Source organism: Balaenoptera ricei, chromosome 2, assembly GCF_028023285.1.
Source record: "Balaenoptera ricei isolate mBalRic1 chromosome 2, mBalRic1.hap2, whole genome shotgun sequence".
In the NCBI taxonomy this organism is placed as follows: domain Eukaryota; kingdom Metazoa; phylum Chordata; class Mammalia; order Artiodactyla; family Balaenopteridae; genus Balaenoptera; species Balaenoptera ricei.
In genome coordinates this window covers 167,205,319-167,226,950 of record NC_082640.1, presented here as the reverse complement: position 1 = coordinate 167,226,950, position 21,632 = coordinate 167,205,319, and positions in this window count along the sequence as shown.

The window sequence follows — 21,632 nt, the reverse complement described above, 5'->3', positions numbered from 1 at the left end:
CACTGCAGCTCCACAGTGGAGCTAGGGCTGCCACAAGCAAGGAAAAAGCTTGGCTGTGAAATAAACAGGCAGCCAAGACCCAAAGTGGTGTCTGAGTGGGACGGGGACAGCCACTTCTGGCACTTACACAGGCAGCGCATTGGAAATGGTCCTGATCTCTGACAGCAACCGGACCACCACAGCCCATACCCCAATACACACTGAGAGCCTGCACAGGCCCTGTCTGCCCAGCAGCCTGACTCAACATCAGGGTGGGGGTGGCAGAAACAGAGGGGAGTGATAGCTGTGAGGGACAGAGGATACTCTGACCCAAGGCTGAGTTTAAGTAGGACGGGGGCAGCCATTACTGGTGCTGACACGGGAAGCTCATCAGAAGCCGCCCAGACCTCTGTCTGGGGCTGGCCTGCCACAGCCCATGCCCCATCACAAGCAGACAGCCTGCACGGACCCCTCTTGTTCCAGCATTATTCCCCTCTGGGACAAGGGTATTGATGCAGAGAGAGGGGAGAACACACACTTAAAAGGAACAGAGCCAGCTCAGACCCAATCCTCTGGGCTTATGCTCCAGGAACTGGAGATACTACACCATCTCCAATAGGGTGGCAAGAGCCACTGAGCAGAGGGGAAACCCTGCCTTACACCTGGCTCCAGCCCTAGCCCCTCCATCTCCAGCCCCACCTTCTACCAAGGTGGTAGCAGACAGCACACCCTGGGGAAAGAAGGGACTTGTGTTCACATCAAATCCAGCTCTCCTGCCAAAGTGACTGAGTACACACAGACTGTATAGGGATGCTCCCACATAAGGACAAACCTTCAGGATGACAATAGGTAACTGTTTCACCTAAATTTAAAGAGACAGAGAAATTAAGTAAAATGAGAAGACAGAGGAACTGGACTCAACTGAAAGAGCAAGAGAAAACCACTGGAAAAAAATAAAATGTAACAGAAATAGACAATTTACCAGATAAATAATTTGAAGCAAAAGTAATAACAACTCTAAATGAATTAGGAAAAAGAATAGATGAACAAAGTGAGAATTTTAATATGAAACTAGTAAATATTTTTTAAAAAGTCAGAACTGAAGAATACGATAATTGAAATGAAAGACACACTAGAAAGAATGAATAGCAGAATAAGTGATACAGAAGAACACATAAGTGATCTGGAAGACAGAATAATGGAAACCACCCAAAGAGAACAGCAAAAAGGAAAACAAATATAAAAATATGAGAACAGTTTAAGAGACATCTCAGATAACATTAAGCATACCAGTATTTGCATGATAGGTGTCCCAGAAGGAGAACAGAAAGAGAAAATGGTCAAAAATGTATTTGATGAAATAATGGTTGAAAATGTCCCAAACCTAAAGAAAGAAAGAAATACCTAAGTACAGGAAGCACAGAAGGGAGTGGCATAATATATTCAAAGAGCTAAAAGGAGAAAATACGCAAACTAGGATACTCTACCCAATACAATTTTAGAATTGAAGGAGAGATAAAGAACTTCTTCAACAAGCAAAAATTAAATAAGAGTTCATCAATACTAAGCCCACCCTAAAAGAAACGTTAAAGTTTTCTCTAAGTGGTAAATAAAAGGCCATAACAAGTAGTAAGAACCTATAGGAAAGGAAAAACCGCACTAGGAAAGGCAAATATATACTAAAGGCTGAGGATCAATCACTAAAATAAGCTAGTATGAAGATTAAAGAAAAAAATTGTAAAATCAACTAGAAACACAATAAACAATGAAAGGATAAACATAAAGGTGTAAGATATGACATCAAAGACACAAAATGTGGGAACATATGTATATGTATAACTGATTCACTTTGTTACAAAGCCAAAACACACCATTGTAAAGCAATTATACTCCAATAAAGATGTTAAAAAAAGAAACCCCACAAAATGTGAGGGAGAGGAGTAAAAAAATACAGATCTTATGGAATGTGTTTGAACTTAAATGATTACCAGTTTAAAACAAGTAGATATAGGTCAACATATATGAACCCCATGGTAAACACAAATCAAAAACCTACAATAGATACACAAAAACTAGAAAGAATGAATGAAACACAGGCACACCAATAAAAAGAATCAACAAACCACAAGGGAAGAAACAAAAAGAAGAAGAAATGAACAGAGAAGAATTACAAAAACAACCAGAAAACAAGTAATAAAATGGCAATAGGTACATACCTATCAACAGTCACTTTAAATATAAATGGATTAATGCTCCAATCATAGGGTGGCTGCTTACAAGAGTCTCACATAGGAGCTAAAGACACACACAGACTGAAAGTGAAAGGATGGAAAAAGATATTTCATGCAAATGGAAACAATAAGAAAGTGGAGGTACCAATACTCAAATCAGACAACATATACTATAAAACAAAGTCTACCCAATAAAAAAATGGACAGAAAACCTAAATAGACATTTCTCCAAAGAAGACATACAGATGGGCAATAGGCACATGAAAAGATGCTCAACATCACTAATTATTTGAGAAATGCAAATCAAAACTACAATGAGGTATCACCTCACACCGGTCAGAATGTCCATCATTAAAAAGTCTACAAATAATAAATGCTGGAGAGGGTGTGGAGAAAAAGGAGCCCTCCTACACTGTTTGTGGGAATGTAATTGATGTAGTCACTATGGAGAACAGTATGGAGGTTCCTTATAAAACTAAAAACAGACTTAACATGTGATCCTGCAATCCTACTCCTGGGCATATATCCAGAGAAAACTATAATTCAAAAAAGATAAATGCACCCCAATGTTCACTGAAGCACTATTTACAATAGCCAAGACACAGAAGCAACCTAATTGTCCATCGACAGATGAATGGATAAAGAAGTTGTGGTATATACATATATACACACACACACACACACACACAATATATATATATTTACATATACACAATGGAATATTATTCAGCCATAAAAAAGAATGAGATAATGCCATTTGCAGCAACATGGATGGACCTAGAGATTATCATATTAAGTGAAGTAAGTCAGACAGAGAAAGACAAACATTATATGATATCACTTATTTGTAGAATCTAAAAAAAAAAATACAAATGAACTGATTTACAAAACAGAAATAGACTCACAGACATAGAAAATGAACTATGGTTACCAAAGGGGATAATGGCGGTGGGGGATGATAAATTAGCGTTTGGGAATTGGCATACACACACTGCTATATATAAAGTAGGTAAACAACAAGGACTTACTGTATAGCACAGAGAACTATACTCAATATCTTGTAATAACCTATAATGGAAGAGAATCTGAAGGTAGATAGATAGATGTAGATATAGATATGACTGAATCACTTTGCTGTATGTTTGAAACTGACACATTGTAAATTAACTATACCTCAAAAAAAAAAGTCTATAACAAAAGACAAAGCAGGGCATTATTTAATGATAATGGGAGCAAACAAAAAGAGGATATTACACTCTTTAACATATATGAACCCAATACAGGAGCACCTAAATATATAAAGCAAATATTAACAAGGAGAAAATTAACAATACAGATAGTAGGGGACTTTTTTTTTCCCCATAAATCTCAAACAAGGCTTTATAGTTCTTTATTTTAGCAAATTGATCATAAAATTAATCATTCAAATTAGGACATTTTGAGAGTGAAAGAGAGTACCATTAATAATTGCACCAAGAAAATGCAAGTGGAACATACATCTCAAATAATGGAGATAGATTAAAAATATTGAACATACCTCTCTGTGATAGAAAAAGGTTTTTGTTTTTTTTTTTTTTAAAGAATATCCTATTCATTTTTTAAATTTATTTATTTATTTATTTATTTATTTATTTTTTGCTGTGTTGGGTCTTCGTTTCTGTGCGAGGGCTTTCTCTAGTTGCGGCAAGCGGGGGCCACTCTTCATCACGGTGCGCGGGCCTCTCACTATCGCAGCCTCTCTTGTTGCGGAGCACAGGCTCCAGATGCGCAGGCTCAGTAATTGTGGCTCACGGGCCTAGTTGCTCCGCGGCATGTGGGATCTTCCCAGACCAGGGCTCGAACCCATGTCCCCTGCATTGGCAGGCAGCTTCCCAACCACTGCGCCACCAGGGAAGCCCCCGAAAAAGTTTTTTTTTAATTTTTATTTTATACTGGAGTATAGTTGAATAACAATATGTTAGTTTCAGGTGTACAGCAAAGTGATTCAGTTATACATATACATGTATCCATTCTTTTTCAAATTCTTTTCCCATTTAGGTTATTACAGAATACTGAGCAGAGTTCCCTGTGCTATACAGTACGTCCTTGTTGGTTATCTATTTTAAATATAGCAGTCTGTACATGTCAATCCCAAACTCCCAATCTATCCCTCCCCCCAACACTTTCCTCTGGTAACCGTAAGTTCGTTCTCTAAGTCTGTGAGTCTGTTTCTGTGTTGTAAGTAAGTTCATTTGTATCATTTGTTTTATATTCCGCATATAAGAGATATCATATGATATTTGTCTTTCTCTGTCTGACTTACTTCACTTAGTATGATAATCTCCAGGTCCATCCATGTTGTTGCAAATGGCATTATTTCATTCTTTTTAATGGCTGAGTAATATTCCATTGCATATATGTACCACATCTTCTTTATCCATTTATCTGTCGATGGACATTTAGGTTGCTTCCATGTCTTGGCTATTGTAAACAGTGCTGAAATGAACACTGGGGTGCATGTGTACTTTCAAACAAAGTTTTTCTCCAGACACATTATAGAGAATATACAGAAAGTTGTTGCTTTTCCTTACACTAATAATGGACTATCAGAAAGAGAAAGCAAAAAAAATAAGAAAGAAAGAAAGAAAGAAAGAGAGAAAGAAAGAAAGAAAGAAAGGAAGAAAGAGCCAAAAACTCCTGTTTAAAATCATATCAAAAAGTGTAAAATACCTAGAGAAAAAACTTAAAACAAGGTTAAAGAAAGGAGGTACTCTGAAAACTATAAAACACATATGAAGGAAATTGAAGATGATACAAAGAAATGAAAGGTTATCCTGTGTTCTTGGCTTGAAAGAATTAATATTGTTAAAGTGACCACATTACCCAAAGCAATCTACAAATTTAATGAAACCCCTATCAAAATACCCATGGCATTTTTCACAGAACCGGAACAAATAATCCTGAAATTTATATGGAACCACAAAAACCCAAATTTCCAAAGCAATCTTGAGAAAAAAGAACAATGCTGGAAATAACATGCTCCCTGATTTCAGACTATAGTACAAATCTACAGTAATCAAAACAGCATGGTAATGGCAAAGAAACATAGATCAATGGAAAAAAATAGAGAACCCAGAAATAAACCCAGGCACTTATGGTCAATTAATCTATGACAAAGGAGGCAAGACTATACAATGGATAAAAGACAGTCTTCATTAAGTGGGGCTGGGAAAACTGGACAGCTACATGTGAAAGAATGAAGTTAGAACATTTTCTCACACCAAATTCAAAAATAAACTCAAAATGGTTTAAAGACCTAAATGTAAGACCTGAAACCATAAAACTCCTAGAAGAGAACATAGGCAGAACACTCTGACATAAATCGTAGCAATATTTTTTTCGATCTTTCTCCTAAGGCAAAAGAAATAAAAGCATAAATAAACAAATGGGACCTAACTGAACTTAAAAGCTTTTGCACAGCAAAGGAAACAATCAACAAAATGGAAAGAAACTTACAGAATGGGAGAAAATATTAGCAAATGACATGACCAATAAGGGATTAATATCAAAATATAGAAACAGCTCATACAACTCAATACCAAAAAAAAACCAAACAACCCAATTAAAAAATGGGCAGAAGACCTAAATAGGCATTTTCCCAAAGAAGACATACAGATGGCTAACAGGCACATTAAAAGATGCTCAGTATTGCTAATTATTAGTGAAGAACAAATCCAAACGGACAATGAGATATGACCTCCCACCTGTCAGAATGGCTGTCATCAAAAACTTCAAATAACAAACATTGGTGAGGATGTGTAGAAAAGGAAATCATTGTACACTGTTGGTGGGAATGTAAATTGCTCAAAAAACTAAAAATAGAGCTATCATATGATCCAGCAATTCCACATCTGGGTGTATATCCAAAGAAAACAAAAACACTAATTTGAAAAGATATATGAACCCCAATGTTCATAGCAGCATTACTTACAATAGCCAAAATATGGAAGGAACACAAGTGTCCATCAACAGATGAATAAATTAATAAGATGTGATATACACATACAATGGAATATTACTCAGCCATAAAAAGAGTGAATTTCTGCCATTTGCAACAATATGGATGGACCTAGAGAGCAATATGCTTATGTGTTTAGTGAAATAAGTCAGACAAAGAAAGACAAATACTGTATGTTATCACTTATGTGGAATCTCAGAAATAAAGCACAGGATTGTATATAACAAAACAGAAACAGACTCACAGATATAGAAAACAAACTAGTGAATACTAGTGGAGAGAGGGAAGCGGGGAGGGGTGAGATAGGCGTATGGGATTAAGAGATACAAACTACGATGTGTAAAATAGATAAGCAACAAAGATATATTGCACAGCACAGAAAAAGATAGCCATTATTTTGTAATAACTTTAAATGGAGTATAGTCTATAATAATATTGAATCACTATGCTGTACACATGAAACTAATTTAATATTGTAAATGTAAATTGACTACATTTCAATTAAAATAAGATTTTCTCGCGGACTGAGCATGGCAGGGATACTAAGGCACGCCTGTCCCTGGGAGATGAGGGATTCCCCTAATGGGTTAAGTTTGGCTTTAGGACTACCCAACAGCCTTGATAAACCCTTTTAGAACTCTACCACTGTCCAAGATGGTCTCACCAACCTTTTGTTCTTTCCTGTCTCCTTCACCGAAGGCAGATCTGCACTGTGGTCTGTTAGCTCTCCAGTCTCCTCCCATTTCTTTCCCATTGTTGTTCATAGATCTCACCCCTAATAAATCTCTCACATTTTAGCATCTGCTTTTGGAAAGTCCAGATTGCTAAAATAATAACCCATAATAAATTTGTGTGCAAATTTGAGTAGGAACATATGTCCCTTTTTCATAGTAAGAATATCTATCAATTTCATCAGCTTTTTAAATGGGTCTATGACTGAAAAATATTAAAAAGTATTACCTCTTCCAGGTCTATTCAAATTTTGGATAATGCCACTGCCACTGCCCCAAAGCCCAAAAGGTGCTTAAGAAAGACCAGTATAAATTATGCCATATGTCTAAGTGCTCATTTGACATCATTTTTATGTTTTAGGGTCCTATTCTTAATGGCAACACAAAATTATGTTGAATAAAATTATCTATACTATACAATGGTCTCTTATGACCAAAACATCCTAAGTCTTTTTTTTTGTCCTGTTAATCTATAGCCATTTGATTATCTTGTTACTCTGAACTTAACTTTTCTTCTCCAAGTTGACTGCTTTACATCACTTGTAATCCACTATTTTGGTACTTGCACAGTCAACCTTCTGAATCTATCAAGGTGGCATTTAGAAAACATTTGCTTTCATTAAGAAAAACTAAAACTTATTTATGAAAATTTTTTTACTCTTTGGGAACCCTTGAAAGTGATTCATTGGATTACTTGGAAAAATCATTAAAATTCAAAGACAATTAAAATTGATTTTTTTACAAATTAAAGCATACACAAAAGTATTCAAAACTCAAAACTGTAAAAACTTTTAAGTGCACATTTTGCATTTTTAATGCTACTAGAATCTGAAAGGTTTGAAACTCACAAAATCGGGACTTGGATTCAATTATACTACATCTTCTATTTCAGAACAGGTGCTAATATTCACCAGGAGAAGGAAGGGCTGACTTCAAAACTATTCCTCTTTCTTCATTTCTTACTCTTGCAATTTATTTTTTCCAGATTTACTGAAACGTAATTGGCATATAACATTGTAAGTTTAAGGTGTACAACCTATTGATTTGAAACACTTGAATACTGGAAGATCACCATAGTATTAGCTAACACCTCCACCATGTCTCATAATTACCATTTCTTCTGTGTGGTGAGACTATTTAAGATCTACTCTGTTAGCAGCATACAAGTACACAGCACAGAACTTTTTTCAACTTATTTAAACGAAAAAAAAGTTTACCCATTTCTCCCACCCGCCTCCCAATTCCCACCTCTAGCAACCATCAATCTGTTCTCTGTATCTATGAGCTTGTTTTTTTGTGGGGGTGGGGCTGTTTGGGTTTTGGGTTTTTTAGATTCCACAATAAGAGAGAACATATGGTGTTTGTCTCTTTCTGATTTATTTCACTTGGCATAATGCCCTTTAGTCCATCCATGTTGTCACTAAGGCAAGATTTCTTTCTTTTTGTGGCTGAATAATATTCCATTTGTGTGTGTGTGTTTATATATATCACATTTTCTTTATCATTCATCCATCAGTGGACACTTAGGTTGTTTCCATATCTTGGTTATTGTAAATAATGCTGCAATAAACATGGGGGGGTGCATGTATCTATTGGAGTTAGTGTTTTTGCTTTCTTCAAATAAATACCTAGAAGTGGGATTGCTGGATCGTATGGTAGCTCTATTTTTAATCTGGGGAGGAAACTTCATATTGTTTGCCATAGAGGTTGCACCAATTTACATTCCCACCAATAATGCACAAGCTTTCCGTTTCCTCTACATCCTTGGCAACACTTGTTACTTCTTATCTTTTGAAAACAGCCATTCTAACAAGTGTGTGGTGATATCTCACTGTGGTTTTGATTTGCATTTCCCTGTTGATTAGTGATGTTGAACATCTTTTCATGTACCTGTTAGCCATCTGAATGTTTTCTTTGGAAAAATCTCTGTACAGAACTTCTGTCCATTTTTTAAATCAGATTGTTTGGCTTTTTGCTATTGGGTTGTATGAGTTATTTATATATTTTGGATTAGCCCTTTATCAGATATATGATTTGCAAAATGTGTTAGGTTGCCTTTTCATTTTGTTGATAGTTTACTTTGCTGTACAGAAGATTCTTAGTTTGGTGTAGCCCCTGTAACAGTATCATTAGCTATAATCACCACACTGTACATTAGGTCCCCAGAACTAGTTTATCTGGAAGTTTGTACCCTTTGACCAATATTGATGATTTATATTTTAAATCATCTTCTTAAACATAGTCTTTGATCTTCCCTTTTGAATAAAACAGGTAGTTTTTCCTCTCTTCCCATCCACTCTACTTAAGCAGAGTTTGGGCTCTTGTGATTGTTTGTAAACCCAATCAATATCTAGCTCCTTAAGATTCTGTGATCAAAGTCCTGAGATTCCATGTTAATCTCTTTTCTCTACAAACAGACACTTGTCATTTTGTCTCCAATTGCTGTGAGAACTTTACTATAGGTGGTATTACACTTTCCATAAGGCCTGGTTTGGGGCTCCCATCTCCTAGATTTAATCACACTACTACAATTGGGTTAACCTGACAAAATTGTTTCTTTCTTTAAAATGCGTTCTGTCTCATTTCCTAGGGAAAGTGCCTTTTAGTTTCCAACTATGCTTCTAACCTTGATGTAAGGCCTTGACTCCCGGTAAATGGTTAAAAAGCTATTTCAATCCCTTAGGTCAAATGAATATATGCATATAGTTTCTGGAGGTGTTCTTCTTGCAAGTCAGTCTCCACCAACCCCTAGCTCTAACATATACAGTGTGTAGAGAAAATAGATAATAGAAATCATCTTTCAGTTCAAGAAAGTAGCCTAAACAACAAGTACAAAACTCTCATTTTGATAGCTATGTTAAGCCTACTTACTTCTCCCACCTGGCCCCCACATTGTGATATGACGGGGAAAAAGCAGTTTTATAGATCCATGGTTATAAGTTTATTTTCTTAAAATAAATACAACAGAGTAGTGAGTTATTACCAGCAAATGCCCGAAGGATGAGAAGATCAGTAGAGAAAAAAAGTGACATGCTCATTATTCACAATGATGAACTCAAATGTGACAGCAACAGTAAATCCAGTTTCTACCTTTGCTGAAGGAAAAGGACTCCCATAAGTAACAACTACCAAATGATCATGCTCCAGAAAGGTTGATGACTTAGGTTTATTTTCATATTAGGATGTAACACAAATGTTTAGGAAAGACTGATTTACTGCCTTTGTGATGAAAGATTGATTTATTTCCTGCCCCACTAAAACATTAAGTGGGGCAGCAAACATAAGATAACTAACATTACTTCACACACTGCAGTTACTCATATAATATTAGATTATCTTTCCTTATTTTTTCCCTTTCTTCTGTCCACTCTTTCTGAAATAACTTCAAGGTCATAAACCTCATAAGGAAAGGGACCTTGTCTGACTTAGTTCATTGATGTGTCTCCAGTGCAAAGGTTCATACATTTATTAGTTAAGGGAATTGGACCAATCATCTTTATTGAGTGTCTGCTCTTTGGCCTTGTGCTAAGTCTGGATGAGGTGACAACCGTGATAAATTAGACAGTGTTCTTGATTATAAAGAGTATACAACATAGTGGTAGAAATAGAGATATACAAGTGTAGCAAGGCAATATAACTATCGTAATAGAGGGAAAGTATAGTACCCCCAAAAACTGAGATTTTGCTGTTGACATAAGAAGATATTGAATCCAGAAATCCCTATGAAATACGAAAAAGATTTCACTTGAACTTAAAGACCAGTATAAAACATTAACTGCTTTGTTATTCTTGTTGAACATCTGTGTATGAGGGACAAAAAGAGAGGTAAAATCGTTCTGATTATCGTGTTTCCTTATCTGAGAGTAGAAGTATTTTTTGAACATCAGTCCAAAGAATATCAAGGCCAAAAAACTAAAATGAGAAGAGTCACAGAAAAGAGCAAGACAGGGACAAAAAGGGATGCAGAGAAACTGAGTAGCCCAGTGTGAAATGCTTTAAGTGCTCATTACCAGATGACAAGGGATATTGGCTTGGCTTGGATCAATAAATGAAATAAAACATCACTGAGTAAGTGATGTTAAAAAGGATCATAATGATATTTCACACCAAATTTCAGCTTTTGCAAAAAAAAGAAAAAACTGACGAGAGAGGACATTGTGCCTTGTATCAGTCTTCAATAACCTGCATGTATTAGTCTCTCAATAAATGGTTGTTCCGTGAATGAATACAAGTAGATGAAACATGATAAAAGAGACAATTAATGTGAGGTTACAGCTTTCCCACCTAAACTGAAGGATGATAACACAGAGTCATAAGGTAAGCATGGATTTTGAAAAAATACAGGTCTTAGTTTGAAACTTGAATTCACCTTTTATTACAAGTGTAACCTTGGAAAATTTCTTTCAAGCTTCTGAGACTCAGTTTTCTTATCTGCAAAATATGGATGGTAGAGTAACTAACTCATCGGATTAAGTGAAATAATATATAAAGCCTTTGTAAGTGTTTTACACATATTCATTAACTAAATATTGAATATTTTTGCATGCTATAATTTTTCAATTTATTTTAGCTGCCTCAAAACCTCCAATTAGGAAATAAAAGTTTGAAGGAACAATTAAGAAAGTGAGAGCACCTGGAATATGATTTGGAAATAATCTAAAATGAGATAAAAATACTTTTTCCTATAGTAATGAAGAGTACGGGGCAGGAATTAAAGGTAACATGCTTCTCTGCAATTTTTTTAATAGATTTATTTATTTTTATTTATTTATTTTTGGCTGCATTGGGTCTTTGTTGCTCCACGCGGCCTTTCTCTAGTTGTGGCGAGCAGGGGCTACTCTTAGTTGCAGTGCATGGGCTTCGCATTGCAGTGGCTTCTCTTGTTGCGGAGCACAGGCTCTAGGCACGCGGGCTTCAGTAGTTGTGGCTTGCGGGCTCTAGAGTGCAGGCTCAGTAGTTGTGGCGCACGGGCTTAGTTGCTCCGCGGCATGTGGGATCTTTCCGGACCAGGGCTTGAACCTGTGTCCCCTTCATTGGCAGGCAGATTCTTAACCACTGTGCCACCAGGGAAGCCCTGCTTCCCTGCAATTTGATGGAATTCACTTTACATTATGTAGATGCCAACTGAAGCACCTTAATCAAATCATCCCAAACAAAGTGGCTGTGGGTTGACTTTTGTGTCATCCAAACTGGTCTTCAGGGGCCCTTCTAACCAAATAAACTAAGCCAAAAGCTACTTCTGTCTTTTTTTTTTTTTTTCAGGACTCACAAAGATAAGAGTCAACACACAGTCAACAATAGATTGATTGTGGTCTTTGGGAAGTCACATGGCTTGATGTTCAGAATCCCCAGCTGCTTCTCAAGGTCAAGCATGCCTTACTTAAATGAGATATTTATTCTTGAGGACATGCTGCCAGTCCTAAAATTTTTTTGAGGACCTAAGGAGAGCATTTCTCTTGAGGACATTTTCATTGGGGGAACTTTATGGTTGCCTGTGCAGTCTGTCAAAAAAAAATATCACCTGAAGGTGGTCTTAATTTACCTTATTACTGAAAGGAAAATGTGCTGAGATAAAACTACTGCAGGATAAGTAGGCTTTTAGGCACCTTCTAGTATGTAATATTGAAAAACTGTAATATGTTTTTCTGAAGGGATTGGTAAGAAGATGTGGAGAGGAAGTTTTATTTAGGAATTGCACATTTTAAAAAAGCAAAGTTTTCTTCCCAGAGAAGAGTCCCTTGATAAATACTATACTTCAATAGTAGCACTTTCCGCTGAGTTTCTATAAATGTTATCATATCTATATGTTTACATCTATCATTTTAATAATATTCATATGTTGCTTTTAATTGTACTTTATTCCACTTTTTCTCTTAATAAAATTTCAAATCCATTGAGTACATATGGATTGATTCTTCAGAGTTCATACGACAAAGATTTATTAAGCACCTACTATATGCAGGAAGTACCTATATTATTCCAGAAGACAGCAGGATATAATAATAGAAAGTATTTACTTTAAAGGCCAGTGACCTTGAATTTAAACTCAGCCTTTACAGTTACAGTCTTATGACCTGTGGCCATTTGACTTCAGTTCTCCGAGTCTCAGTTTCCTCTTATGTATAACAGTACTAATGAAGCCTTATGGACAAAATTGCTTGGAGAGTTCAATAAAATAATTTTCAGAGACCAAACATTTCCTAATATATAATATGTATGCAATAAATGTAAGCCCCTCCCCAAGCCTTATATGTCAGGCGCTGGAGAGCTACATGATATATGTGTCATACACAAGGGGCAGGGATAACTATGATATTTATAACTCAAATCTGTGCTAACATCCTAATCATTCTAAAGACAATCCTGCTTTACACAGACTCCTTGGTTATACCAAGCAGCAAGCATTAAATGAGTCCTGATATTTCCAGAGTTGCATTATATCTCATTTGGGATATTTCCTAAAAAAGTGTAAGAAATCTTGGCACTAGCAAATCTAAATATATTCATAGATTTGTCTTCAGCTTGTCATATGCATTCTCTTAAATATAAGGCACTTTATAGTTTATAAATGAGCACAGTTAATTCACATGCCCCGGGGTGGTTTTGATTTGCTTGCATTTAAAAAGGAACACTCTATCAAATGATGGGGTTTATCCTTTTAATAATTAGGAAGAGTTCTATTAAATTCCACCAAGGCCATTCTTTCAACTTTAAGGTTGCAATCTCTATTCAGAAGAAAGATTTTAATTACCTCCTTAACCCCTCTCAATTCCACTATGATTTATAACTGATTGTAATTTGCCTCTTTCTGGGCCAGGCATCCACAGCTCTGCATGCTCTCTCTCCTGTCTTAACTGCCTTCTCAAAATTGAAACTTCATTAACACCTTACTCATAACTTGTTTCTCAGAGTCCTTCTGGTGAAGGGAACATCCATTTGACACCCTGAAGATTCAGGAGGACTATGCTAATTTGCATAGCAGTTTGCACAGTTTTTGTTGCATTAGTTTAAGGATTAGAATTAAGAAGTGACATGTCTTCCCTTATCATATAACTGTGTGAATACAACTCTTAGAATACTCTGATCCAGCCTGAACAAAAACTTAATGGAGAAAAGAGGGGATAGAAGAGAGAAAGTATCCAGGCTAACGCTGTGGTTCCATATCTAGAAAAGACTACAGAGAAGTCATGGATAGACCCGTTTGGGTCCATCTGGCTCCATTTTCACTCCTGGTGTTACTCTTTCCTAAATTCAGAAATGCCTTAGTCAACTCCTTTACTAATTTTCTCAAATCTAACTATTGTCCTTGTCTCTGGCTGTTAATTCTCTAGCTTAGCTGTTTTGGTCTTTTCCTGAGATAGGTGAAACCACATTATCCTTTCTTTCTAGTTTTCAAAACAATAATGAATTTGTAAGTCCCCAGGAGGATGTTACTCTTCTGCAGGGCAGTAATAATGACTAAAATGGTTAATAAAACATTGCAGACATGAACTCCCAATGCGTAGTGCAGCAGAGAAATTGGGAATCAGATTCTGGAGTCCGACTCCCTGAGAATGAATCCCAGGTTCACTATTTTCTAGCTGTGTAACCATGAGAGAGCTACTTAAAAACCTCTGAGCTTATTTCTCATCTGCAACAAATGGATAATAACAGTATCTACTTCATAGGGGTTTTTGATGATTAAAATAAGTTACCTATTGTAATCCAAACGTGAAGTATAGCTAGGGCCAATAAATATTAGCAAATTTTTATCACAGAAAGATACCTTAATTTCATTTTGACTGGATCATAACAGAAACCAGGTCACCCAAGGAATAGAACCCACAGTGAAAAATCCCATGAGAAATGGGTCTGTGAAAAACCAGAGGCCATAAATGATTTTTTGACATGTCTTATTAAAGAAAAACATTTTCTCTTTATTTTGAGAAAAGCGCTTAGATCCGTCAGGATTAAAGAAAAAGAACGAAGCAAGAGCAAAACAGCACAACTCAACATGATCCATCACTGCGGAGGTAGCCTCTGATGCAACCATCAAGCTGCAATCAAAAGGCTAAATGAACAGTATTGTTGCAAGGAATGAGAAGAAATGAGAACTCACTAAGGGAAACTACCGCTATGGGCTCTTGAAAATTCATCTCTCAGAAAATGAAGCAAAAAAAAAAAAAAAAAAAAAAAGATCATGCCAAGTCTTTTTAATTGATGAATAATTTATGGATGATCAGCGGGAGCATCCATCCAGGCAGCTGATTAAATGCAAAGTATTTTGATAGGCAGAAAGTTACCACCACGGGCCTCACAGTGAAAGGAAAGCATCCCCAGCAATCAACGCCAGTCTCTATGTTGATACGTGTTACCCAGTCTTTTCCTAGAAGCTTATTTCCCCATCCCACCCCGCTTTATCATTGGCAGAAAAAGTTACCTCCTCTGTGAGTTTCTTTCTCCTGTCAAAATGATAGAGGTTAAATGTGGATAAGAAAGGCAATTAAAATAGATCTGTCACAAGTATGCTATCCCAGCGTGCCATCCTGATTTCCTTCTCTAGTGTGAACTGCTACCAGAGGATGGTAATTGAAATTTGTCAGTGTTGACAGCTGATGACTAATATGGAGATTTTCAGTACATATCCCTCCTGGAACGGAAAAGAGATGAGTGCATATTAAATTCCAGATGGAGGCAGCTGTAGGACAGGGAAATGCAGACACTACTCAAGCCAGCCGTGCAAGAACTGTTTGGGAGAACTATAAGATCCTCTGAAGTTAATCTTTATGGAAATACAGATGGCATTGGTTTTCTTCATTTTTCCCTGAGTAGCCGCATCATTTTCAATGTGACCATTTATCCTCACAGTCCAATTATGTCAATATCAGCAGGAAGCCCCACCCACTAACCTTTGGCAGAGTCAGTTTGAAGAAGATTAGTTGAACTACTTAAGTTTGAAAATGTTGTAATTTTATAATATAGAAACCCAGAAGTCATTTCTAGTATTCATCTGTTTGATTTTATATTTTGTATGTGATTTTCTTGTTCATCAGAATAGCTAAAAGAAATCTGATTAATTATAGTATCCAAGTAGAATTCTGCCAAAAGATACAAAGAAATCAACGTTAGTCAAAATTTTGCTGAGTTTTGGCATTGATCAAGAATGAATACTCATTCTAATGGATTTCTGGTGAATGGGTAGAAAGTGAAAGGGCTCTAAACTTGTGGTGCAATATCCCAGTTAACTAATATAACAAACTACCCAAAACTCGGCAGAAGAAAACAATACTTCTTTATTATATCCTGTAAATCTGTGGGGCAGGAATTGGGGCAGAGGTCAACTGGGTGATTCTTCAGGTACACATGGCACTGATGGAGTTCTCGCCTTAGTTCTCAGCTCGCAGATAGGCGGGTCTGGAGGGTCTAAGATGGCTTCACTCACATTTCTGGTTGCATTAACTACATTTTTTTATTGTCTGTATTCTTGATGCTCTGGCATCTGGGGTTTTGCTGACCTGGGAGGGACTGCCTCTTACATGGCTAGCCAAGTCCTAGAGATAGCAAGAGTACCTTTCATACACAAACCAGCCCAATCCAAAATCTTTATCCCTCTTCTCTTTATTGGGCTCTCATAGAGCATTTACACTCAGAGTTAATATTCCTCTGTTTTAATCACCCCACAGCCAGGTACCAGACAACTAGGGTCAGCCCCTATACCTGGAAGGCCACTGAAATTATTCAAATTAGCCAATTTCCCTGCTTTCCCTGCCTCTTCCATTCCTTTCCACAAGAACCAAAATACAGGCCCTTGTCCATGCTCTCGCCTTACTCCTCTGCCATCTTATCAACTCCAGTGCGTCCTCATGTGGCCCTGTATGGCCAGGTATGCCCTTTCTTTTCAGAAACTATGAGTAGCAAACTATCTTTTCAATGCCAGTCATCTCCTGATTTACTGGCTTCACTACACCTGCATAACAATAAAACCTACATTGAAATATTAAAAAAGATCAAAAAACAAAAAAACTGGTGCAGTGGCAGAGATGGTTGGAAGGCTGGAGTCTGCTGGAACTATCATGGGGAGTACCAGCACATGATCTCAGAGTCGGCAAACTTCTTATATCACAGCTTGAGGCACCTAGAAAGAGTGTTCCAAGAGACGTGGGCAGAAGCTGCAAGGCTTCTTATGACATTGCCTTGAAGTCTCAGAACGTCTTTTTCTCTGAATTGGTCAAGTAAGTCACTAGGTGAGCCCAGATTCCATGGAGATGAATTAGCCTCCATCTCCCAATGGGCAGGGTAATAGAAAATTTGCAACCATCTTTAATCTACTGCAAACAAGCTAACTTCAGACAAGCCCTTAAGGATCCCTAATTGAAGATTGGTGCTGGTGGGAATTCTAAAGGAATTCTAAGGGAAGTTGTTTCCTAATTTTGAGATCGCCTGGGGATTAGACAGCATTACCTAGGATTTCTGCATGATTTCAGGCACAGTTTTATCTGATTAGTATAGTCATTGGTGCAGAAAGCAAGAAATAAAAATAATAGAGGTGGGAGAGCTCCACTTCATGCCCATGGGAAGAGGGGAAGAGTGACACAAATAAATATATCTCCTTATTTCATGGAGGGAGGCATGACCATATGATGATTATAAAGAGCTAGGAGACAGAGGTGTGCAAATGCCTCTATGAGGCATTACTGTTGGAATTGTATCCCATTTGTTTTCTAAACCACATGCTTTCTAAACATATATTTGCATTTGGATATAATGAGTATAATTTTCTCTTACTAACTGAAATTACTTTAAATGTGAAAATGATGAAGCTTAAAAGTGAATAACTCAGCTGATCAATCACCAGCATGCTAAAAGCTCCAGATTTAACCGAGAGTGCCTTCCCCCATCCCCCAACCTGGGACCGGCTAGCTAAGAGCTAAATCCTATGCCAAGAGTGTATTTAGTATTCTTGGGTTCACTCAATCTCTGATGAAAATGTTGTCGCCACCAAAGAAGAGGGCTGAAAAATGCAAAAGGCGTGTTTTACTCTTCTTTAGCCTCAATGACAAAGGACATTTAGATGCGCAATTAAGCATTTTTTAAAATACTGTGCCTGTTTATTTTTCTTTCAACATGGGGTAAAATATGAATACACCCTGAATCTATCTAATTACATAAAGCATATTGCAGAAGCAACTTCCTTACATTTCATTGAAAAAGAGCAGTCATACTGCTGGACTACATTCAAGAAGTCATTGCTTTCCTATCACCAGGCAATTGTGTTACTTTACATAATCAGTATTCAGGGGATGGAATTTTGCTAATAGGCAAAATCCTACAATGACAATTTAAATGGTTTGAAACATGCATGAGATAATTTGGAGTCACAGCTCTGCCAATTGCTAAACAAGTGTAGCAGGAATGTAGACTCTCCAAGCATGAAGAGTGCTGTTGGGGGAACAGCCTGTCCTGTTTGATCAAGGAAACTTTGCTCACATCAAGTCAGGGGCTCAAGCCAGCTAATATCATCATTTCAGACTCTTACTAGGGGAGATTAAGTGTCTTCACTGGATAACTCCATCGCTTACCATGGGTGGAAACAGAACAGGCAGATGGTTTTCAGTGGTTAGGAGTGCAGACTCAGGCTAGAATAAAAAAAAATTCTCGGTTTGAGCCCTGGCTCTGCTACTAATTAGCTCTGTGAATTTGGGCAAGTCAGTCAGTCTCTCTTAAACTGACTCTTCACCTGTTTAAAAAGTAAAAGCAGGACTCACCTCCTAGAGCTATAAGGATTAACTGAAATATTACATGCTCAACAGCTCAAAGTCTGACAAGTAAGTACTCCGTAAAAGTTAACATCTGCTGTTTAAAATGGGAAATTAACATAATTTGGAAATGATGAACCCCACATGAATGGGCTTTAGGGGGTCAATGAATCCACAGAAAATGTGACAAAATTCTGAATTTTTCTGGGAAGAAGTTTCATAGCTTTCATTAAAGTCCCAAGTGGGCTCATAACAACAACAAAATAGTAACTATCACTACCTTATGTATTTGACAGTATAGAAAATGCATGTTTATGAACCTTCAACAAATATTCTTCAAGTTTTATAAGTACAGGCACCATGCTAAGTTCTGAGGATGTCACAATGAGTCTAAGTACCTTCCCATAGAGAGGTGTGTGTGGAGGAAGGGAGAATGAACATCAGTGACTAATCCGTAAATAAATGTGAAATGTGATACATATTATGAAAATGAAGAGCAGGGTACACATGGCAGGAGAAAACAATCTAGATAACTTTTTAGACTGCTGCACCCAAGCCTTATGTTTGAGTAGATCTGGCTTCCTGGGTTGGGGTGGCAGGGGGCTCGGTCTCCTCGCACTTGGCTGGGATGCATTAGAGCTGATGGCTACAGCCCTAGGCCATGTGGGTGGGGCTGTGTGTGTACCTACTGTGTCTCTTCAGGGGTCCTACTCTGTGCCCACCTCCTCACCAAAGTAATCCAGCGCTCCTACTGGTGTGGCTGAAGTCTAGATGTACCACACAGCTGGCCCTTTCTTCCCGTTAGAACTGATTTACTGCAAAACCTCAGCATACTGGGACCATAACATACATTTACTTTTTCACGACAACAGCCTCCTACAATATTATTTCAAGCCCCCTTTCCTGCTTGAAAGCCTTTTCCTAAACAACAACATCAACAAATTTGTAACTATATGGTAACAGATGTTAGCTAGAATTACTGCGGTAATCACTGCACAATATGTATAAATATCAAATCATCATGCTGTACTCCTGAAACTAATATAATGTTATATGTCAATTTTACCCTGATTTAAAAAAGAAAAAAGCATTTTTGTATTCTTTTTAAATGTCTATAAATATATCTATATACAAATATAAATTTACATAAGTGCATTAATCAATTATAACATATTTGCCTTTGTGGTCTTTTATTTTCTTTTGCTCTATTTCACTTCCACCTCTCCCTCCCAACTACATCAGTGCCCCTATAACGCTGCCCTTATTAATAATTCAGCTAGTATTAAATATGTATCTATATGAAACTGTGTTATTATCCATACTCATAGTCATTTGTGTGTATATTTATGTAAATATAGAGAAAGAATCATATAACAAACACCCTTCCTCATCTTGCTCACCTTAGTTAGCAGTATCTCTTGGCTATTCTTCCAAGTCAATTATTATAGCTGTATTTAAATTTTTAATGGCTGCATAATATTCCATAGTATGGATATGCCATGATTGTTTCTGTCATTTTTCTAAAGTTAGGCATTTACTTTTTCCAGGATTTTATACCATGAACGAACTTGCAATAATTATCCCTGTTCATATATTCTTACATACTGGTAATTCCCAAGAAGGGATCTCCTCAATCAAAAGTTATATATGTTTGTAATTTTAATAGCGATAGGCAGTTGGTTTTCCAAAATGACTAAGCAATTCACATTTTGTTACCACCTATCTTCACAGGTACATGTAGGATACACAGTGTTAACTGCTGTACCCTATTCCTAATCTGTACCCTGCCCAAAAGAACTTTATCCTACCAGTTGCATAAGTCACAACCCAACTTTCACCACCCTAATGATTCTATGCCTTGAATTCCATTTGATCATTTAACAAATATTTATTGAACCCCTACTGTGTGCCAGTTACTTTTCTGGGCACCTTGGGATATACAGGTAAACAAGACAGCTGAAAGAAACAATGAACAAATGTTACCAAAAGTAAATTTGAGGTGCTGGGAAGTATGTGTTAGGGAAAGGTCACATAGTCTGGGGAGACTTTACTGAAGGAAGAAATATTCAACTTTTTTCCTCTTTTAAACCCACTGCATTAGTTTCTTATGGCTGCTATAACATGTTACCACAAATATAGTGCCTTAAAACACTTTGCTCCCCTTTTAACTGTGTGTATTAGTTTCCTGATGTGGTGCTGATAAATTACCACAAACTTGGTGCTTTAAAACAACTGACATTCAATCAAAACTGCAATGAGGTACCACCTCACACCCATCAGAATGGCCATCATCAAAAAGTCTACAAATAACAAATGCTGGAGAGGGTGTAGAGAAAAGGGAACCCTCCTACACTGTTGGTGGGAATGTAAGTTGGTGCAGCCCCTGTGGAAAACAGTGTGGAGGTTCCTCAGAAAACTGAGAATAGAATTACTGTGATATAGCAATCCCACTCCTGGGCATATACCCAGATAAAACTATAATTCAAAAAGATACATGTACCCCTATGTTCATAGTAGCACTATTCACAATAGCTGAAACATAGAAACAACCTAAATGTCCATCAACAGATGAATGGATAAAGAAGATGTGGTACATATATACAATGGAATACCACTCAGCCATAAAAAAGAACGAAACAATGCCATATGTAGCAACATGAATGCAACTAGAGATTATCATACTAAGTAGGTCAGAAAGAGAAAGACAAATATCATATGCTATCACTTATATGTAGCATCTAAAATATGGCACAAATGAACTTATCTACAAAACAGAAACAGACTCACAGATATAGAGAACAGACTTGTGGCTGTCAAGGGGGTGGGGAGTGGGGGAGGGAAGGACTGGGAGTTTGGGATTAGCATATAATTAGCAATGGATTTTTTATCCATCCTCTCTATATTAGCAAACTAGTATAGAGAGGATGGATAAAAAAACAAAGTGGTACTGTATAGCACG